This window comes from Meriones unguiculatus (genome assembly GCF_030254825.1).
Source record: "Meriones unguiculatus strain TT.TT164.6M chromosome Y unlocalized genomic scaffold, Bangor_MerUng_6.1 ChrY_unordered_Scaffold_25, whole genome shotgun sequence".
In the NCBI taxonomy this organism is placed as follows: Eukaryota; Metazoa; Chordata; class Mammalia; order Rodentia; family Muridae; genus Meriones; species Meriones unguiculatus.
In genome coordinates, this window is record NW_026843710.1 from 5,786,226 (window position 1) to 5,809,380 (window position 23,155).

Sequence of the window (23,155 nt, forward strand, 5' to 3'; positions counted from 1 at the left end):
AGAATGATGTCATGAAATATGTAAAAGCCAGTAAGAATGTTAGGAGCCAGTTCTTAAAAGGGTCAAGTGAACAGCTTTCTGGAGAGAAAGGCTGAGAAGCCCTGCATGCTTCATTTAGGGCAGCTGAAAGCACACAACCCAGAGATGACAGGTCCTATATCCAAGACTCTTAGTTCAGGGAAAGTGTCACATATTTTTTTTCAAGGGGTCGTTAAAAAAGATATGTGTCCTTGACATTTGAGTTTCACATTATCACAGATTCAATTTTTTGTTAAATGCAGAGTCCTCATTCAGTGCATTACTTCCAGTAAAAATGCTCTCTGACCAAGGCAACTGTTTGATCAAAATGTGTTAAATAGTGACCATCCTTACCTTTTTACAGAAAACATCCATGATGTCACACAGCAAAAATCATCCTGTTTTAGTCATTCAGCAGAACTGAGAACTTTTCAAACTTTGCAGAAGGCATAAAGAGGGAGATTGAGAGAGAAAGACCTAGACAGATAAATTCAGAAATAGAGAGACCAAGACAGACAGAAACAAAGTTATAAATTGAAAGAGATCAAGAGACAGAGACTCCATTCTGTCTGCTTACTTTCATTGGCATATCAACCTCAAAGCAAACCATCCAATTGGAATTACATTATCTAAGGCAGAACCATATAACCTATTCTTTACTGTGGACTGATCTTGTAAATAGAACAGCTTCAAGGGGAAATTGTAATTCAAATCACCAGGAAGTGGAGGAAGATGGGGGGACTTCTTGGCTAAAAGAATATAGTTATCTTGATAGTTTCTCATTCAGTACAATGAATATAGGCTCAGCAACTTCCTAAGACTAAAGAATAGGACTGATAATCTCCTTTAGGGAAAATGAGGAATATTTCCATAATGAAGTATTATTCAGCTATAAACTGGCATAATGATATTTTCAGGCAAATGGATGGAACCAGGATAAATCATCCTGGGTGAAATAACTAAAATTCAGAAAGACAAATATGGTATGTATTCTCTTATTAGAAGGATTCCTAACAGTAAGGGATAAACTTCCAATTAGGTATTTATTGTGAGCAAACCAGTGTTTCACTAGGGGGATTGGGTGGCATTTAACTTAATTCTGGGGCAGGGACATTGTATGGAAATTTTCAAGCAACACAAGGTGTTTCATTAAAATATCTTGCTCTCTTCCCTCACCTAATAGATCAGTGCCATGGTTTTGCATCCACAGAGATGCTTCCTCTGCATCAAATGGAATTCCATACATAGAATGACATTCTGATATTATGAAGAGACCTTAAACACCCAGTCCTAAATGGGATTTCCCTACAAAACTTTCCTTCCCCTCAGAGCTCTGTAAAGCCTGCAGGAGAGGAGGCTGGAAGAGTGTTATAAGTGGAGTCAATTGAGGACACAAGGAGAACAATTCCATGTGAATTAGGCTGTAGAGAAAGATGATGCTTCAAGCCTTGATGAGACCTTATAAAATAGGGTAAGATGGAAGAGGGAGGAGGACCTGCCCTATCAGAGAACTAGAGAAAGAGCATAGGGGTATAAGAAGGAGGGTAGATGGCACTGGAGGGAGAAAGCATCATGACAGCAATGTTCATAATGACAACACAATACTGCTATGATATCACAATGCTATTACAACATGATTGTAGTATGACATCAAAATAAAATTTTGATATCACAATGTTTTTATGATAACACATTGCTATTATGAAATAAAAAGGTATTATGACATCACAATGATATGACATCACAATGTTATGATGACTTCACAATGCTATTACGACATGATTGTGTTATGACATCACAGTGGAACTATGACATTACAATGCTATTATGACTTCACAAAGGTTTGACTTTATATTAGGCCATATCAAAATGTTATGACATCTCAATTATATTATGACATCACAATGCTATTATGACATAACAATGCTATTGTGACATCACAATGTTGTTTCTGACATCACAATGGTATTATGACCTCAGAATGTTATAACATCCAATATTTTGATTTTACAGTATTATTATGACATCACAGTGCTATGATGACATCACAATGCTATGATGATGTCACAGTGCTATTGGCTATCACTATGGTGTCATGACTTCACATCGTTTTATAGCACTACAAATCTCTTATGACACTGCAATGATATGACATTATAATATTGTTATGACGTTACAATGGTGTTATGACATCACTATGCTATTATAAATTCACAATGGCATGCCATTACAGTGATAGTAGGACATTGCACTGCTATGATGACATTGCAATGGTATTATACTTTCATAATTGTGTTTGACTTCACAATGCTATTATGACATCACAATGGCATTATGACTTCACAATGATATTATGACATTACCATAATATTATGACATCACAATGGTATTATGACAATATTGTGGTATGACACCATGACAGAATTTTTGTCATCATACGCTGTAATGACTTCACAAAGTTAATAATTTACAATCATAGGACATCACAATGCTATGATAACATCACAATGCTATGATGATATCCAAATGGCATCAAGACATCAAAATTCATTAATCCATCCCAATGCTATTAGACATCACAAAGCTATTATGAAATGATTGTTGAATGATATCACAATGCTATTTTGATAACACAATGCTATGATGACATCATAGTGCTATATGACATCGCAATGCTATCATGACAACACAGTTTCGTTATGAATTCACAATGCTATCATGACATTACAATTGTATTATGATATCTCAATGCTATTATGACATCACAATGATATGAAGTTACACTGCTATTATGATATCACAAAGGTATTTTGATATCCAAATGCAATCATGACATTACAAAGTTTAAAAATCCTGATGGTATTATGATTTCACAATGTTATTATGATGTTGCAATGCTATTATGACAACGCAATGCTTTTATGACATCACAATGCTATTATGACATCACAATATTATGATATCACAATGCTATTACAGCATGATTGTGTTTGATATTCCATTGGAATTATGACATTATAAAGCTATTATGACTTCACAACACTGTGACTTTACAATCACACTAGGATATCTCATTGCTATGATGACATCACAATGCTATTCTGAATCTTCACTGGGGATTCAAAATGTAAATAGAATAGCTTCAAGGGGACATTGCATTTCAAAATTCCAGGAAGTGGAAGAAGATGCAGGGACTTCTGGCTAAAAGAAAGTAGTTATCATGACAGGTTTTCATTTAATATAATAATTAAAGTCCCAGCAACTTCTAATTCTAAAGAACAGGAACGACAATCTCTCTTAGGAAATATGTGCATTATTTCCATAACGGAGTATTATTCAGCTAAGAAAAAGGCATCATGCATTTTCAGGCAAATGGATGAAACATCCTGGGCGAAGTAACTAAAATTCAGAAAGACAAATATGTTATGTATTCACTTATTAGGAGGTCTCCTAATAGTGGGGGACAAAGTTCCAATAGGTCATAGTTTGTGACCAAACCAGTCTTCCACTAGAGAGATTAGGTGGCAGTTAATTGAGCTGTTGGTCCAGGGCACCCTTAAAAAATTTTCAAGCAACCCAGGCTGTTGTTATTAAAATATGTTGCTCTCTGCCCTCAACTGGTAGATCGGTAAAATGTTCATGGATCCACACAGATGCTTCCATCTGTATCAAATGGTATTGCAAAAAGTGACCCACAGTCTGATATTTTGCAGAGAAAGACCTTAAAACACCCAGCTTTAAATGAGATTACCCAGTGAAATTCTCTCTCCCCTCAGAATTCTTGGCATCCTGCAAGAGAAGAGGCATGAAGAGCGTCATATGTAGAGGGAATTGAGTACACAAGGAGAATATTGCCCTGAGAATCAGGCTGCAGAGAAAGATGATGCAGCTAGCCTTGATGAGAACTAATAAGAAAGGATCAGATAGAAGGGGGAAAAGGACCTCTGCTATAAGGGAAGCAGAGAAAGTGCATAGGAGTAGAAGAAGAAGGAAGGAGGGACTTAAAGCAGAGAGGGAGGGGGTAGCAGAAGGGATACAAAGTCTACAAATCATAATCAATACATACATAATAAGAAAAACTGTGATCAAGGAGATAAAGTAGAGGGCTTTGCAGGACTGATGGCTTCATCTAGGGGGTAGTGTCAGGGTGCCACAAGGATGAACTCTGTTTTCTTTAAGGGACTTGGCACTGAGACTCTGATTGTTTTCCAATGAGTAGTTGAACAACACATACTTCAGTTGAGAAAAACAAATATTTTAGCATGACACAAGAGTAGAAATTTCAACCTGGGAGCATGGAAAAGAATTGTTATATTTGTTATATGAAATTCACACATAATAAAAATAAAAATAATATGTTAAAAACTTTTACAATGACTTTTAACATGGAGAAAAGATTCCACTAGAAAGCAGAGTTTGTCTTTGTAAGGTGTGCTTTCCAGAACCTCATGATTGAGCAGAGAATCCTATCCTGAATTAGTAGTTACCCAGATACTTCAGACACCATGAGGTCAGGTGGCACCTCTAAACAAGCAGTCCTCGTGCTCACACTACATTTACAGGGATTATTTGGAGGATCACAGGAGGAAACACAGCTGGTCTTGTGTCCTAGGCATGTAATATGGACCCATTTCTCTGTGCTGAAGGCCCAGGTATAAGTGTAAACACTAGGACGAGGAGGGTTCCTCACTTAACACTGATTAGGACATAGCTCCCCATCCAGCCTGGTTAGCCAAAGCAACCCTGCCCATAGAGACTTGGCAACACTAATGTGAAACAGCACCAACTGTCAAATAACTTATTGCCCCTCTGTTCTCCTTTTCCATACACCAATCTTTCTCTGCTTCAGCCAAACCAGGCCCAGGAATTTTTTGGTTTCCTTTCTTTTCCCTGCACTTAAAGACAGAATATCACAGAGAAACCTAGACTTTGCCAGCCTCTTATATCAATAAGAATGTGAAGTTACATTTACTGAGTCTGGGAGTAACAGCTCAGGTCAAAGTCACAACCTAGGAATTTTCAGATCCAAGACAAGAGTAGAAGAGCATGTTGTCATTCTGTACAGCTCTTTAATCCCACATCACTTTGAAGTTTCCCTACTTAGGAAGCTGTCTAATTAAATAAACTTGAAAGTTTCATTTCCTACCTGGCATTGTCACAGAGATAAACAGGAGTACAGATGTGGGATGTGGATAAAGGGATGAGATAAAGGCTTGTTGGGGTTCACAAAAAAAGTCACCTGTGCACAGAATCATATATACTGGACACTGAGGAAAGTTTGGTTACTCATCTCCATGGAAACCTCAAGATTCTCCCAGGTTCTAATTCATTAAAAGTGGGAATGATGTCTATCCTCTTTGCCTTTCTGAATGGGGATTGAGAACCAGAAAAAGAAGAAAACAGGAAACATATTAGGAGCCTCCCACAGAGGGCCTCTGAAATATATGAGCTTCAAGGGGATATTGCAATTCAAATCACCAAGACGTGGAAGAAGATGGAGGGTCTTCTAGGCTAAAAGAACATTAATCTGATAGTTTGTCATTCAGTACAATGATTAAAGTTCCAGCAACTTCTAAGTTCTAAAGAACATCATTGACAATCTCCTTTGGGAAAAATGTAGAATATTTCCGTAAGGGAATTATATTCAACTAAGAAAATGACATCATGATATTTTCAGGCAAATGTATGGAACCAGGAAAAATCATCCTGTATGAAGTAACTAAAATTCAGAAAGAATATATGGTATGTATTCACTTATTAAGAGGTCCCAAATAGTGGTCCCAAATAAACTTCCAATAGGCCATGAATTGTGAACAAACCAGGCTTCAACTAGGGGGATTGGGTGGAGATAATTGAGTTGTGGATTCAGGGCATCCTAAAAATATTTTCAAGCAACCCAGGCTGTTTAATAATTTAACAATTATTAAATTGTTGTTCTTTGCCCTCAACTGATATATCACTGCCATGTATCCACAGAGATGCTTCCTTCTGCATCAAATGGGATTCCATACAGAGACCCGCAGTTCAATATTATGCAGAGAGAGAACTTAAAACACCCAGCTCTAAAATGGGATTAACCTATGAAATTCTCTCTCACCTACAAGCTCTGGAAAACCTCCAGGAGAGGCCTTCACAAGACCTGATAAGCTAGGGTAACCCTCTGAGGTCAGGTGGCACTTCTGAACAAGCAGTCCTGGCAGTAACACTGCATTTAGAGTTTCTGTCTGGAGGACCAGAGCAGCAAACACCAAACCATTTCCACTATCCTGAAGGTCCAGTTTTAAATGTAAACACCAGGAACAGGAGGGTCCCTTTCTGACCAGTGAGGAAGAAATAGCTGTGAAAGACTCAGACTAACTTTGTAATGTATGTTTCTTTTAACTGCCTTATAACCTACAGTTTTAGGCCTATGTTAATTAAAGCCTTTTAGTGCTTCTCCAGAGAACAGAGGAATGTAAAAGTTCCTTCCATCAGCCATCTGTGAGGGCAGAGATAAGGAAGGGAACAAGCAGAGATCCCTACTAAACGAAGAGTAAATCACCAATTGGCGCCTGGGAAATGGGCTTTGTTTGAAAACCGGGCCAAATGTCCCCAATACTTCCCATGCATAGCTCCTGACCTTTGATCCAAAGCCTGTAACCCCCATTCCTCAGAATAGACACAGGATAAAATAGTTACTCTCCCATCTTTAACTGTGGTTATATCTCATGTGGCAAGAAATTCCAAACTGACTTGGAGATCAGATATGTACGGCAGGATTGACTGCACCTAAGGGTGCCCAGAACCAACCAGTTATTTCAAAAGTTAAACACCTCCTCCAATCCTAAATTGCCAAGATAGTAACCCCAGGAGATTCCCACCTTCTGCCTTTTTTTTATCTTTTCTTAAATTACACTTTATTCATTTTGTATCCCCCGATAAGCCCCTAAGCTCCTCCCTCCTCCCCTCCCGATCCCACCCTCCCTCCCCTTTCTGCATGCATGCCACTCCCCAACTCCACTGATAGGGGAGGTTCTCCTCTCCTTTCTGATCTTAGTCTATCAGTTCACATCAAAAGAGGCTGCATTGTCCTCTACTGTGGCCTGGTAAGGCTGCTCCCCGCTCAGGGGGAGGTGATCAAAGAGCAGGCCAATCAGATTATGTCAGAGGCAGTCCCTCTTCCCATTACTATGTAACCCACTTGGACACTGAACTGCCATCGGCTACATCTGTGCACGGGTTCTAGGTTATCTTCATGAATAGTCCTTGGTTGGAGTATGAGTCTCTGGGAAGTTCCCTGTGTTCAAATTTCCTTGTTCTGTTGCTCTCCTTGTGAAAACCTAAGGTCTTTGTCTCCCAGGCGCTCCTTGCTGTCTAGCAGGGGTGATCCTATTGCGCAATAGTAAAAATAAAACCTCATGCATTTGCATTGGTCTGTCTCTGAGAATGAGTCTCTTTTAAGTGCTTCTTTTGATAGTTAAGCCCCTGCTAAGCCCATTAGGCTCTTGCTGGGCCTAACAGCTGCTCATCCAGCCAGGTCAGCCAAGACAACCCTGCCCATAGAGGGACAAGGTAACACTAGTATGGACCAGAACCAGCTGTCAAATAGTTTACCTCCCGCCCCCCATTTCTCTTTTTTCACTCACAGATTTTCTGTTTAGGCCAAACCAGTCCCAGGAATTGTCTGGTTTCTAAAGGAATCTGGTAATTGAAATTCTGCATCTTGGCCTTGCCAGACGTGGGTCTTATCTAAATTTGGTGTCTTAGAGACTGTCCTTGGTGATCTCTGCATGCTAGGTGTTCATGCTAGCAAGCTCCTTGTAACCTTTGGGAACCAGAGAGCAAACTTTGTGCAATGTTAAGTGCAATCCTGGATGACTTGCCAGGTGGCACAGATGTGTTGCTACTGTGAAAACAATTTTGCTTGTACCCTTTGCTTGATAAGTGTTGTTTGCAGGTTCATTAAACTGAGACTTGATCAGGAATGTTTCTTGTCTCCATTCTTCATGCCCCTATCCCCCTATTTACACTCCCTCTTTCAGGTGGACCCTGTTTGACTAGCCCACAGGACAGGTCATGAGTCACCTGAACAAGGGGCCTTCAAAACAAAGGGGAACATGAGAAACACTGGTTTTTGGAGCTCAGGATGCCTAAAAATAAATAAATGGATAGATAGATAGATAGATAGATAGATAGATAGATAGATAGAGAACTGCGCATAGCACAGAGGAAGACAAGGTAGGCAGGCAGCAAAATCATGGGGCAGAGAAATAGCAGGAAGATGTTAATGAGGACTTTAAAGTCAATGCTAATAAAAGCAAGGAATTGGGAGAAATGACCTTATCCTCTTTAGTTTGTAAATGAAATTTGTCCCTGGTTCCCAGTTGAAGGTACCATCAATCTGCAAACTTGAGAAAAGGAATCTCACAAGCAAAAGGGTTACTTGGGGAAATTAGAGCAGCCAAACACCAAAACATGCAGAACAAAAGTACTTCCAATGTTATTTCAAGTGTTCATAAAGGACCTCAAAAAGATTTGTGTAATTTGAGAGCAGAAACAAAATCAGAGTAAGAAACTGCCAAGTCTCATAATTCAGACTGGCTTCCTGCACCCTCTTCCCCCTGTGGCTCTCCCTGCCACAGGAGATACTGAACAACTGCAGGAGGCTATTAGTGTGTTGTTTTTATTTAATTACAAAAATCATAACTAAAGTGGTTAACTAATACTGAAAGAGCATTATCATCAGCACTAACACAATTAGTAAGATTGTAATATGCACATTCAATTGAATAGGTATCAATTAAACTTTTGTTTACTCATCTACATGAAAACCTCAAGATTCCATAGGGGGCTAATTGGCTGAGAGGAAGAATGATACCATGCAAAGGGTGAAAACCATTTAGAGTTTCAGGAGCCAGTTATTAAAAGGGACAAGTGGACAACGTGCTTGAAAGAAAGGTTGAGCAGCCCTACATGCTTCAATCGGGACAGCTGAAAGCACACAACCCAAGTCCCTGGATGTGAGACTCTTAGCTCAGGAAAAGTTTCACATTTTTCTTTTAAGTGGTCACAAATAAAGTCATGTGTCCTTGACATGTGACTTTCCAATTATCACAGATTCCATTATTTGCTTTCACTTCCTATCCTTCAATATTCTTATTGCTTGAGCAAGGACTTTAAGAACAATGTTGGAGAGATACAGAGAGGGTGGACAGCCTTGCCTAGTCCCTGATTTCTGTGGGAATGATTTAGGTTTCTCTCCATTGAGTTTGATATTGGCTTTAGGCTTGCTGTATATGGCCTTTACTATGTTAAGGTATGTGCCTTGTATCCCTGATCTCTCCAAGTCTTTATACATGAATGGATGTTGGATTTTGTGAAATGCCTTTTCAGGATATGAGGACATTATCATGTGGTTTTTCTCCTTCAGTTTATTTATGTGGTGGATCACATTGATGGATTCCCAAATACTGAAGCACCCCTGCATGCCTGGTATGGAGCCTACTTGGTCATAGTGGAAGATATCTTCGATATGTTTTTGTATTCAGTTTGCAAGTATTTTGTTGAGTATTTTTGCATCTATGTTCATAAGGGAGATTGGCCTGAAATTCTCTTTGTTTGTTGGGTCTTCATGAGGTTTAGCTATGAAAGTGACTGTGGCTTCATGGAATGAGTTTGGTACTGTGCCTTCTGTTTCTCTTTTGTGGAATAGTTTGAAGAATATTGCTTTTAGCTCTTTGAAGGCCTGGAAGAATTTTGCACTGAAACCATCTGGGCTTTTTTTTTTTTTTTTTTTGCATGGGATAATTTTAATGACAGCTTCTATTTCCTTAGTGGATATAGGACTATTTAATATATTTCCTTTTTCTTGATTTAGCTTTGGGAGGTGAAAGCAATAAAGAAAATTGTCCATTTCATTTAGAGTTTCAAATTTTGTGGCATATAGACTTTTGAAGTAAGTCCTAATGATTTTTTGGATTTCTTCAGTGTCTGTGGTTATGTCCCCCTTTTCAGTTCTGATTTTGTTGTTTTGTTGTTCAGTTCTGGCATGTGGCTATGGGCTGGCGACTAAGCATCTGGCGGAACGGGGATCTCTTCTGCAGTTTAGCTGGGTGAGTCAAAAGCTGATTGAATCCCCCATCGTGGGGTATCCTCTCACCTGGGAAACACAATCACTTGTGTTTTATGGTCACAAATTCTAATTGCTGGTCGCTGTGCCTTTCCTGCTGTGCTGCTGGTCAGAAGGATGTGCAGCCATCTTGCCCCCTACAAAGACTTTTATCATGGAGAAATTATTCCACTAAAGGTGGGCAGAGTTTGACTTTGTAAGGCATGCTTTACAGGAACTTATTGTGGATCACAGAATTCTAACCATGGACTAATGGTTACCCAGCTACCTCAGACCCCATGAGTTCAGGTGGCATGTCTGAACAAGAAGTCCTGGCACTAATACAATGTTTAAAGGGTTTGTCTGGAGGACCACTGTAGGAAACACAACTGCTCTTATGTCCTAGGCATATAACATGGACACATGTCTCTGTCCTGAAATCCCAGTTTTAACTGTAAACCCCAGGAACAGGAGGATTGCTCATTGACCACTCAGTAGGACACAGCTCTCAATCCAGCCAGGTCAGCAAAGGCAACCCTGCTTATATAGGTTTGGCATCACTAGTGTGGAACATCATTAGCTCTCAAATAGTTTATTGCCTCTCAGTTCTCTTTTTACTTTGAGAGATCTTTTTCTATTTCAGCCAAACCAGTCCTAGGAATCATAAGGTTTCCTTCACTTCTCTCTGCTCTTAAAGACTTAATACCCAAGGAAACCCTAAGCCTATTATATCAATAAGAATGTGAAGGTACATTTAGTGAGTATGCCAGTAACTGCTAAGTTCAAAGTCACAACATATGAAATTTCAGATCCAGGACCACAGTAGATGACCTTGTCATTCAGTACATTCCACTTAATCCAATTTCACTAGCTGACATTCTCACAGAGGTAAAGAGGACTAAATGTGTGGGATTTGGATAAAGGAATGAGATAAAGGGTTGTTGGGTTTCACAAGAAAAAGTCACTTGTTCACAGGATCAGAGATAATGTACACTGAGGATAGTTTTTTTTACTCATCTCCATGGAAACCTCAAGATTCTCTCACGTGTTGATTGGCTGAGAGAAAGAATGATGTCATGAAACAGGTGAGAGCCAATAAGAGTTTCATTAGCCAGTTATTAAAATGTTCAAGTGGACAGCCTGCTTAAGAGAAAGGCTGAGAAGCCCTACAAGCCTCAATCTGGGCAGCTGAAAGCACACATACCAGTGATGACAATTCCTGTGACTAAGACTCTTAGTTCAGGAAAAATGTCACATATTTCTTTCAAGGGGTCATTAAAAATCACGTGTACTTGACATGTGACTTTCACATTATTACAGATTCCATTATTAATTGATAAATGCACAGATACGTCTTCAGTCAGTGAATTACTTAGTGGGAAAATGCTCCCTGACCAAGGCAACTCTTGTACAAAAAGCATTTAATTGGGACTTTGCTTATATTATTTACAGAGACTATTCAGGATATCATTTCAGTAAGCAGTCATTCTGTTGTAGCCCTTTAGAGAAACTGAGAAATTTTCATACTGAACCACAAGCAGCAGGAAGAGAGAACCAGAACAAAAAAACTTGAGAGACAGATTCAGAAATAGAGACTGAGACTGACAGAAACAAAGACAAAGTGACAGAGAATAAGAGACGGAAAATCCATTCCCTCTGGTCACTTTCATTGGCATGTCAACTTCATAGCACAATCTCCTATATTTTAACTCCAATACGAATTATATTATCTAACAAGGCCATAATTCCTATTCCTGCACACACATTTCCTCACTGGAGACTAAACACAAATAGAAAAATTTCAAGTGGACATTGTAATGCAACTCACAATGAAGCAGAAGATGGAGGGACTTGTAGGCCAAAAGAATATAGATATCCTGATAGTTTGTCATTCAATACAATGGTTAAAATCCCAGTAAATTCCAAGGATTAAAGAACAGGACTGAAACTTCTTTGGGTAAAATGTGGAATATTCACATAATAGAGTATTATGCACTGAAGAAAATGTCATCATGATTTTTTTCAGGCAAATGGATGGAACCAGGAAAAATAATACCGGGTGAAGTAACTAAAATGCAGAAAGAAAAATATGGTATGTCTTCACTTTTTAGGAGGTCTCCTAATAGATGGGGGATAAAATTCAAAAGGCCATCTATTGTGACCAAACCAATCTTTCACTAAAGAAATTGTGTGGCAGTGAGTTGAATTTTTGGGGCCAGGGAATCCTACACAAATTTTCAAGCAACCCAGAAGGTTGTTAATAAAATATGTTGCTCTCTGCCCTCAACTGATAGATCAGTGCTATTTTCTTGTATCTTCAGAGATGGTTTCTTCTGCCTCAAATGGGATTCCTTGCAGAGACCTATTGTTTGTGACTATTAGTATTTACTATTGATTTATCTTCTGATCATGCTGCTGTTATTCCTAAACTACTATACTCCCAAATCACTGCACAGAGCCAGGGTTCATTTAGTAACCTAGAAAACAATGCTGGGCAATAGTTTCTCCATCCTAAAACTTCAAGCCCTCATATTTTCCTAACATTTAGATTATACCACATTATACTTGCTTTTAGTGATATATTAGGTTCAGTCCATCTCTCTATGTCTTCATTCCAAGATCTGTCCTCCAGCTTTCTCTCCTAGCTGTCCTCTTGCCTCTTCTCCTCCCAATCATTTCCTGCCCTCTGAATCCTTCCCTATTTCCTGTCCTCTGGCTCCTTCCTTTGTACAGCACTATGGCTAGTTGCTTTATTTTGGCCTGGTTACACAGAGTTGAGACAGGATGCTTAGACTCTGTGTTTTCAATTCCGATATTGCATTGTGATACTTAAAGCATCCTGTCTCAACTCTGTGTAACCAGGCCAAAATAAAGCAATTAGCCACAATGTTTTTTTGTGAACAATCCTCACTTAAAAAGATAAATGGGATGGGCATTGAATGTAGGAGAAAACAAGTAACCTGACAGGAGCCTACAGTAGAGTGCCTCTGAAAGACTCTACCTAGCAGTGTATCAAAGCAGATATTAAGACTAATAACCAAACCTTCCACGTAGTGCAGGGAATCATATAAAAGAAGGGGGAGTTAATAAGATCTGGAGAGTACAGGAACTCCACAAGGACCAAATATATCAGGGCACAGGGGACTTTCATTAGACTGTTTCTCCAACCAAGGACCATGTATGGATATAACCTTGAACCCCTGCTTGGACATAGCCCATGTTAGCTCAGTGTGCAAAGGAGTTCTCTAATAAGGGGAACAGGGACTATTTCTGACATGAATTCAACAGCAAACTCTTCGATCCCCCCTCCTCAACAGAGGAGTAGCCTTGCTAGGCCACAGAAGAGGACATTGCAGCCAGGCCTGAAGAGAGATGATAAGCTAGGGTCATATGGAAGGGGAAGAAGTCCTCACTTATTAGTGGACCTGGAAAGGGGCAGGGAGAAGATGAGGAAGGAAGAGTAGAATAGGCAGTGAAGGAGAGAGAGGGCTATAGACGGGAAACAAAGTAAATAACCTGTGATTAATATTAAAAATAAATAAATTTACAAAATGATTTTGTCAACAGGTTCACATTTCTCATATAACTAAAATACCTTGCAATCCTCAAAGAAACGCATGGTAGGACATACCCACTAAACAATCAAGATTTATTTGAAAAAAAAAAAAGAAAGGGGAGCTACTCCCATGGACACCTCAGAATCATTTTAATCATGTTCTTTTCATTCTGAATTTTTAAGTTTGGATAAGCATGGTAAATCTGCATCAGCTAGATTTTGGCATAGAGAAACCAAGAAAAATATTGCTAAAGTAAAATGAAGGGATCCTTTAACAAATCAATGGCACGAACCCAACACACTACTCATATGGGATGAGGATCTGTCTGTGTTTTTCCACAGGAAAATGATGCAGCTCGATGGATACTGGAATGTCTGGTGTGACAAGCTGATGAGGAGTTTTCTCCTGACAATGATAATGATGTCAATGAAGACCCCTCTAGTCAAGATGAATGTTTATTGGGAGTATGTTCCTAATCCACCTCTACTACATCCAGTTCCCTGGGATGATCCATAAGTCTTTGTTTATGTCAACAACACTTGGTTGCTGGGTTTTCCTGCTTTTGAAGGAACACAAGTAAAACAGATTCTTAAATTTTCAGGAATAGGAAGAATTCATCCTCTTAGCTTTATCAGAGAGAGTATACATCAGGACTGCTTACCAGTCTCACCTGTCAAGGTCATAGGTCAGAATGCTTACTACTCTAAAGTTGGAGTGGCAGCTCAAGCCTCCGTTTGCAATCAGGAAAAGTGGAACATTGGAGGAATATCATTGTCCCTTCCTACGGGAGTTAAGAATGAAAGTATTACATCTCCAATGAGTTAACCACCCTGTGAGAAAGGGGATCAATGCACCAATCCTGGACTGATGGCTTCTTGAGCAAGATGCATCAAAGAAACACCCACCATCTACTCCTGGGACAATGACTTTTAATTTACAGTCATGGAGTGGACTGGTCTATCATTAAGGGTATTAAGAACTTGGCTTCTGGTAAAGGCAGTTAACATTCCTTTGTTTTAGAAAAAGCTGTAAGTGCTGGATTTTGGAGGACTTCAAATAAAAACTAGCAATTTATATAGAAATTGCGGGCTGCATTGATATATATATAGTCATTCTCTCTGGTAATGCAAGTAGCTTTGCTAAATTTTTTTTGGCATGTGTTAATCCTCCTTATTTACTGGTAATTGGAAACTTGAATCATTCTTACAGAAATCATGGACTAGGCAAGACTGCCCACCCATTCCATATCTCTTCAACACTGTTCTTGAATTCCTTGCTCAAGCAATAAGAATATTGAAGGATATGAAGTGAATCCAAATAATGGAATCTGTGATAATGGGAAACTCACATGTCAAGGATACATGACTTTGTGACCACTTAAAAAAAAATGTGACACTTTTCCTGAACTAAGAGTCTTGAATCCAGGAACTTGGGTTGTGTGCTTTTAGCTGCCCAGATTGAAGCATGTAGGGCTGCTCAGCCTTTCTGTCAAGCATGCTATCCACTTGGCCCTTTTAATGACTGGTTCCTGAAACTCTTACTGTTTTCACCCTTTGCATGGTATCATTCTCCCTCTCAGCCAATTAAGCCCCATAGGGAATCTTGAGGTTTCCATGTAGATGAGTAAACAAAAGTTTAATTGATACCTATTCAATTGAATGTGTATATTACAATCTTACTAATTGTGTTAGTGCTGATGATAATGCTCTTTCAGTATTAGTTAGACACTTTTGTAATGATTTCTGTTAGGGTTTCTGATTCTTGGTATAATGAAACAGGATTTAATTGGACTCAGGTTCAGAATCAACTTGCTCATATTTGGTCTAGCACAAACTTCTCATTAATGAGAAATAAGATCCATGACAAACAATCTGCCAAGAAACCTAGGTTAGAATTGGCCAATACTAACTGGAATACATTTACTAGCCTCACGAGGTGCTTTCCATCTTTTACTCTGTGCTTAACTGGGGACTGACACTTGTGAGCATGGCAGATAGGGGTTTGTTGTTCTGTGCCTGCCTTCCTAGTATGTTTCAGTTCCTTCTTCTTTAACTTCAACAAATGCAAGTGCAGTTGCATGAGGTTAAATATCTCTAACAACCCCATTTGATATTGGGGTCAGTCAATGATATGTAAGAGTAAAATTGGGGTTTTTTCCAACCTAAGACAGTGGCTTGTAAAAATCACTTGGCAAGAGCTTGATGGTGAGTAAGGAAAAGTGCACATTTAGCCAACCTAAGGCAGGCTTTCCATAAAACAAAGAAGGGGGAACTAAAGGAGTCTGGAATTGGAATTCTGCCTCCTGACCTTGTCAAATGTGGGTCTTACCCAAGTTCCATGTCTCAGAGATAGTCTTGTCAGTTTCTACTGTCAGGATGTTCTAAGCCTGAGAAGTAGAAAGCAAGCTCCCTGCAACCTTGGGAACCAGATAGCAAACTTTGTTTAATTCCGGGACGTCTTGCCAGGTAGCACAGATATTTTGCTACTGTGAAAACAATTTTGCTTCTACCCTTTGCTTTATAAGTGCTGTTTGTAGGTTGAGTAAACTGAGACTTGAACAGGAATCTGTCTTGTCTCCTTTCCTCCTGTGTCTGACCCCCATTTTTACTCTGTCTTTCAGGTGGACCCTGTTAGACTACCGCACAGGACTGTCAGTTACCTTCTCTTTTCCCTGATCTTAAAGACACAATACACTAGATCCTGCCAGCCTATCATATCAATAAAAATGTGAAAGTATATTTAGTCAGTATGTCAGTAACTATTCATTTCAAAGTCACAACCTAGGAAATTTCGGATCCAAGACACCAGTAGGAGACCACCTTGTTATTCAGTATATTTCCTTTAATCCTACATCACTTTGAAGCTTCCCTACTTAGGAAGCTGTACAATTAAATAAACATTAAAGATTCATTTTCTACCTGACATTGTCAGGTAAACAGAGGTAAACAGGAATAAAGGAATAGGATCTTGATAAAGGGATGAGATAAAGGCTTGTTGGGTTTCACAAGAAAAAGTCAGGTATGTACAGTATCAGAGATACTGGGTACTGAAGAACTTTTGTTTTCTCATCTACATGGAAACCTCAAGATTCCCTAAGGGGCTAATTGGCTGAGAGGGAGAATGATACCATGCAAAGGGTGAAAACAGTAAGAGTTTCAGGAGCCAGTTATTAAAAGGGCCAAGTGGATAGCATGCTTGACAGAAAGGTTGAGGAGCCCTACATGCTTCAATCTGGGCAGCTGAAAGCACACAACCCAAGTTCCTGGATTCAAGACTCTTAGTTCAGGAGAAGTGTCACATTTTTCTTTTAAGTGGTCACAAATAAAGTCATGTGTCCTTGACATGTGACTTTCCCATTATCACAGATTCCATTATTTGGATTCACTTCATATCCTTCAATATTCTTATTGCTTGAGCAAGGACTTCAAGAACAATGTTGAAGAGATATGGAGAGGGTGGGCAGCCGTGCCTAGTACGTGATTTCTGTGGGAATGATTTCAGTTTCTCTCCATTGAGTTTGATATTGGCTATAGGCTTGCTGTATATGGCCTTTATTATGTTAAGGTATGTGCCTTGTATCCCTGATCTCTCCAAGACTTTATACATGAATGGATGTTGGATTTTGTGAAATGCCTTTTCAGGATATGAGGACATTATCATGTGGTTTTTCTCCTTCAGTTTGTTTCTGTGGTAGATCACATTGATGGATTCCCAAATACTGAAGGACCCCTGCATGCCTGGTATGGAGTCTGTTTGGTCATAGTGGAAGATATCTTCGATGTGTTCTTGTATTCAGTTTGCAAGTATTTTGTTGAGTATTTTTGCATCTATGTTCATAAGGGAGATTGGCCTGAAATTCTCTTTCTTTGTTGGGTCTTCATGAAGTTTAGCTATGAAGGTGACTGTGGCTTCATGGAATGAGTTTGGTACTGTGCCTTCTGTTTCTCTTTTGTGGAATAGTTTGAAGAATATTGCTTTTAGCTCTTTGAAGGCCTGGAAGAATTTTGCACTGAAACCATCTGGCCCTGGGCTATTTCTTTCTTTCTTTCTTTCTTTCTTTCTTTCTTTCTTTCTTTCTTTCTTTCTTTCTTTCTTTCTTTGTTTATTTTTTGCATGGGATAATTTTAATGACAGCTTCTATTTCCTTAGTGGATATAGGACTATTTAATAGATTTCCTTTCTCTTGATTTAGCTTTGGGATGTGGAAGCAATCAAGAAAATTGTCCATTTCATTTAGAGTTTCGAATTTTGTGGCATATAGACTTTTGAAGTAAATCCTAATACTTTTTTGGATTTCTTCAGTGTCTGTGGTTATGTCCCCCTTTTCAGTTCTGATTTTGTTGTTTTGGAAGGTGTCTTTCTGCCTTTTAGTTAGCTTGACTAAGGGTTTCTCTATATTGTTGATTTTCTCAAAAAAACTAGCTGTCAATTTAATTGATTCTTTGAATTGTTTTATTTGTTTCTAATTTATTGATATCTGCTGTGAGTTTGACTATTTCTAGCCATCTACTCCTCTTTGGTGTGTCTGCTTCTTTTTATCCCCCTTCCCCAGGGCTTTTAGGTAAGCCATTAAGTTGCTTGCATGAGAAGTTTCGAATTTCTTCTTGCAGGCACTCAGTGCTATAAACTTTCCTCTTAGCACTGCTTTCATTGTGTTCCATAAGTTTGGGAATATTCTGCTGTCATTTTCAGGGAATTCTAGGAAGTCTCTATTTTCTTTCTTTCTTTCTTCTTTGACCCACCTGTCATTTAGTAGCAAGTTGCTTAGTGTCCCTCTGTGTGTAGGCCTTTTTATATTTTTGTCATTGAGGTCCAGCTTTATTCCATGGTGATCAGATAGGATACAGGTAATTATTTCAGTCTTCTTATATCTATTGAGGCTCACTTTGTGACCAACCATATGGTCTATTTTGGATGGTGAGAAGAAGGTAAATTCTTTTGTGTTTGGATGAAAGGTTCCATAGATGTCTGTGAGGTCCATTTGATTCGTGGCCTCTGTCAGAGTTATTGTTTCTTTGTTTAATTTCTGTTTTGTTGACTGGTCCTTTGTTGAGAGTGGGGTGTTGAAGTCTCCCACTATTAATGTTTGGAGGTCTTTGTGTGGTTTAAGTTTTATTAAAGTTTATTTTACAAATGTAGATGTCGTTGCATTTGGGGCATAGATGTTCAGGATTGTGATATCTTCCTGGTGGGTTTTTCCCTTGATCTGTATGAAGTGTCATTCTCTAGGTGTTTTGATTAATTTTGGTTGAAAGTATATTTTATTAGACATTAGAATGGCTACTCCTTCCTGCTTGCTTCTTGTTTCCATTTGCTTGGAAAGCCATCTTCCAGCCCTTTACCCTCAGGTAATGTCTATCTTAGTGACTTAGGTGTGTTTCTTGTATGCAACAGATTGTTGGGTCTTGTTTACACATCCATGTTATTAGTCTGTATCTTTATATTGGAGAATTGAGTCCATTGATGTTGAGGGAGATTAATGTTCAGTGGCTTTTAGATCCTTTGATTTAGATGTTGGCTGTGGTAGTAAGTTTGTGTGCTTGGATGCTTTTTGTTTTGCTGTAGTGAGGTTATTTATATATTTCCTGTATTTTCTTGAAAGCAGTAAGTTTTATTGGGTTGTATCTTTCCTTCTATTATTTTCTGTAATGCTGGATTTGTGTGTAGGTAATGTTGAAATTAGTTTTTGTTGTTGAATATCTTGTTTTGTCTATTTATGAGTGTCATAAATAGAGGGAATTAGGACACAATGAAAACAATGCCCTGATAATTAGGCCACAGAGGAAGATGATGCAGTCAGAATTAATGAGACCGGATAAGCTAGGGTCATATAGAAGGGGAGAGAGGACCTTTATTATCAGGGAAATTATAGAAATTGGAAAGATGTAGGAGAAGGAGGCTCGGTGGGACTGGAAGACGATGAGAGAGGAGGCAGCAGTGGGAATATAAAGTAAACAAATCAATATAAATTAATACATAAGGAAGACTGTGATCAAGGTGATGAAATATAGAGTTCATCAGGATTGATGGCTTCTTCCTAGGGTTGGTGTTAGGTTTGACAAGGATAAATTCAGTTTTTAGTACAGGACTTGGCACTGAGAATCTGGTCATGTTCCAGCGAGTATATGAATGACACATACTTGAATTGGTGTATTTTAAATTAGAAAAAAAATTAGTGTGGCACATGTGTAGGAATTTACACCTGGGAGTAATGGAAAAGGAGTATAATATATATTATATGAAATTCCTACATAAGTAATAAAAATAATATGTTGAGCACTATTACAATACTTTGAAAATAGGGAAAAAAATCTGCTAAGGGAGATTTTTGACTTTGTAACTCATGCTTTCCAGGAACTCATTATGTAGTAGAAAATCCCACCCATAGACTAATGGATAGCCAACTACCTCAGACCCCATGAGATCAGGTGGCACCTCTTAACTATAGTCCTGGCACTAAGACTATGTTTAGAGAGTTTGTCTGGAGGACCACAGCAGGAAACACAGCTGCTCTTGTGTCCTAGGCATATAACACGGACCCATTTCTCTGTCATGAAGGCCCAGTTTTTCCTGTAAACCCCAGGACCAGGAGGTTTCCTCACTGACCACTGAGTATGACACAGCTGCTGCCTAACCAACCAGGTAAGCCAAGGCAACCCTGCTCATAGATAGGGTTGCCAAAAATACTGTAGAATAGCATCAGCTGTCAAAGAGTTTATTGCCCCTAATTTCTCCTTTTGTATACACTGATCATTCTCTGTTTCAGTTAACAATTCCTAGGAATTTTCTGGTTCCCTTCTCTTTTCCCTGCTCTTAAAGACTCAATACACCAGGGAATCCTAACCCTTCCAGCCTATTATATCAATATGAATTGTGAAGGTACGTTTAGTGAGTATGCTGGTAAATGCTTAGTTAAAAGTCACAACCAAGGATAATTCAGATCCAAGACCACAGTAGGAGACCACCTTGTCATTTAGTACATTCCTCTTAATCCCACATCATATTGAAGCTTCCCTACTTAGGAAACTGTCTAATTAAATAACCATGAAATTTGCCTTTCCTACCTGACATTGTCAAAGAGGTAAAGAGGAGTAAAAATGTACAACATATCAACGGTATCACAAACCTTTCATGACATCCCAATTATATTATATCATTGTATTATGACATCACAATTTTTATGACATCTCAATGATGTTATGTCATCTCCCTGGTGTCAAGATATCTCAATGATATTATGACTTCACATTGCTATTAGGTCGTCTGCTATTATGACATTATACAGTATGATATCACAATGAAATTATAACATCACAATAATGATAATATAGCTAACAATGCTATCCTGACATCACATGAGTATTATTTTATCACAATGGTATTATGATATCACAATGCTATAATTACATCACAATTCTTTTATGACATCACAATTGTATGACATCCCAAAGGAATTATAATTTCACAATATTTTTTACTTCAGAATGGAATTATGACATCATAATGATATTATAACATCACACTGGCATTATGACATCACAGTAGTATTATGATATTACAACGCTATTACAACATGATTGCAGTATGACATCACAATGGAATTTTGGCATTTCAATGGCATTATGACATGAAAATGCTCTTATGACATCACAATGGTATTTTGACATCAGAATTATATTAAGATGTCACATTGCTATTACGACTTCATAATGGGATGAGTTCACAATGGTATTAGGACATCACAATGATATGAAATCATAATGCTACTATGACTACACATTACTATTATGATATCACAAAGCTATCATGACATCACCATGCTACTATGACATCACAATGGTATTATGAAATGATTGTGATATGATATTACAATAGAATTTTCACATCACAATGATATCATTTAAACACAATGGTGTTATGACTTCACAAGGTTATTATGACATCATAATGTAATGACATCAAATTCTATTATGACATCACAATGGTAATGTGACTTTAAAAATGTATTAAGAAATCACAATCATATAACATCTAAATGGAATTATGACCTCACAATGATATGACATCACACTGCTATTATGACTTCACAATTTGATTATGATATCTCAGTGGTGTTAATACTTCACAATGCTATTATGACATTACAATTCTATTATGGCATCACAATGGCATTATAACTTCACAATGGTATTATGACATCTCAATGTTATTATGACATCACAGTGATATTACAACATGATTGTGGCATGACATCACAATTGAATTTTGAAATCACAATGCTATTATGATATCACAATGGTATTATGACATCACAGTGCTATTATGATATCCCAAACTGTTATGACATCAATGTGATATGACATCACAATGGTGTTACATTCTTATGCCAGTACACTGCTATTATGACACAACCATGCTATTTGACCTCAAAATGATATTATGGCATCACAATGCTATAAAAACATCACAAACCTGTTATGACATTATAATCGTATTTTAACATTATAATTGTGTTACGATATGAAAGGGCTATTATGTTTTCAAAATGAATGACATCACAATGGTATGACATCAGCATGCTATTATGACATTACAAAGATATGACATCAAATTGGTGTTATGAATTCACAATGCTAAGATGACATCATAATGGTATTATGGCATCACAATGCTATTATGAGTTTACAATGCTATTATGATATCTCAGTCCTATTAACACATGATTGTTAATCACAATGGAATTATGACATCACAGGAATTTTGATATCACCATGATATTATGACATCACAACTCTATGGTGACATCACTAAGCTATTGTATTACAAAGGCGTTTTATCATCACAATCTATTTTAAGATCACAACTCTATGATGACATCACAAAGGTATTTTCACTTCACAATGTTATTAGGGCATCACAATGTTGTTATGAGTTTACTATGCTATGATGACATCACAATGCAATTATGAATTCAGAATGCTATTAAGGCATCACAGTGATATGAAATCACAATGCTATTATGACTTCACAATATTTTGATGACAGTACAATGGTATTATGAGAACACTATCACATTATGCCCTTGGGAGGCTATTATGGCTTCACAATGCTATTAGGACATGACAATTGTATTATGACATCACAATGCAATGATGACATCACAAAGGAATTATCACATCATAATGGAATTATGACATCACAATACTATTATGACCCCCAAAATGCTATTATGACATCACCATGGTAATATGACATGATTGTGCTATGATTTTTAATGGAATTTTGACATCAAAATGCTATTATGACTTCACAAAAGTATCACTTCACAGATATTAGGACATCACAATGCTATTATTACATCACAATGGCACCATAACAGCAAAATTCATCACTACATACCAATGTAATTATGATATCACAATGCTATTATGACATCAAAATGCTATCATGACCTCAAAATGACATCACAATGGTATTATGACTTCAATAATGT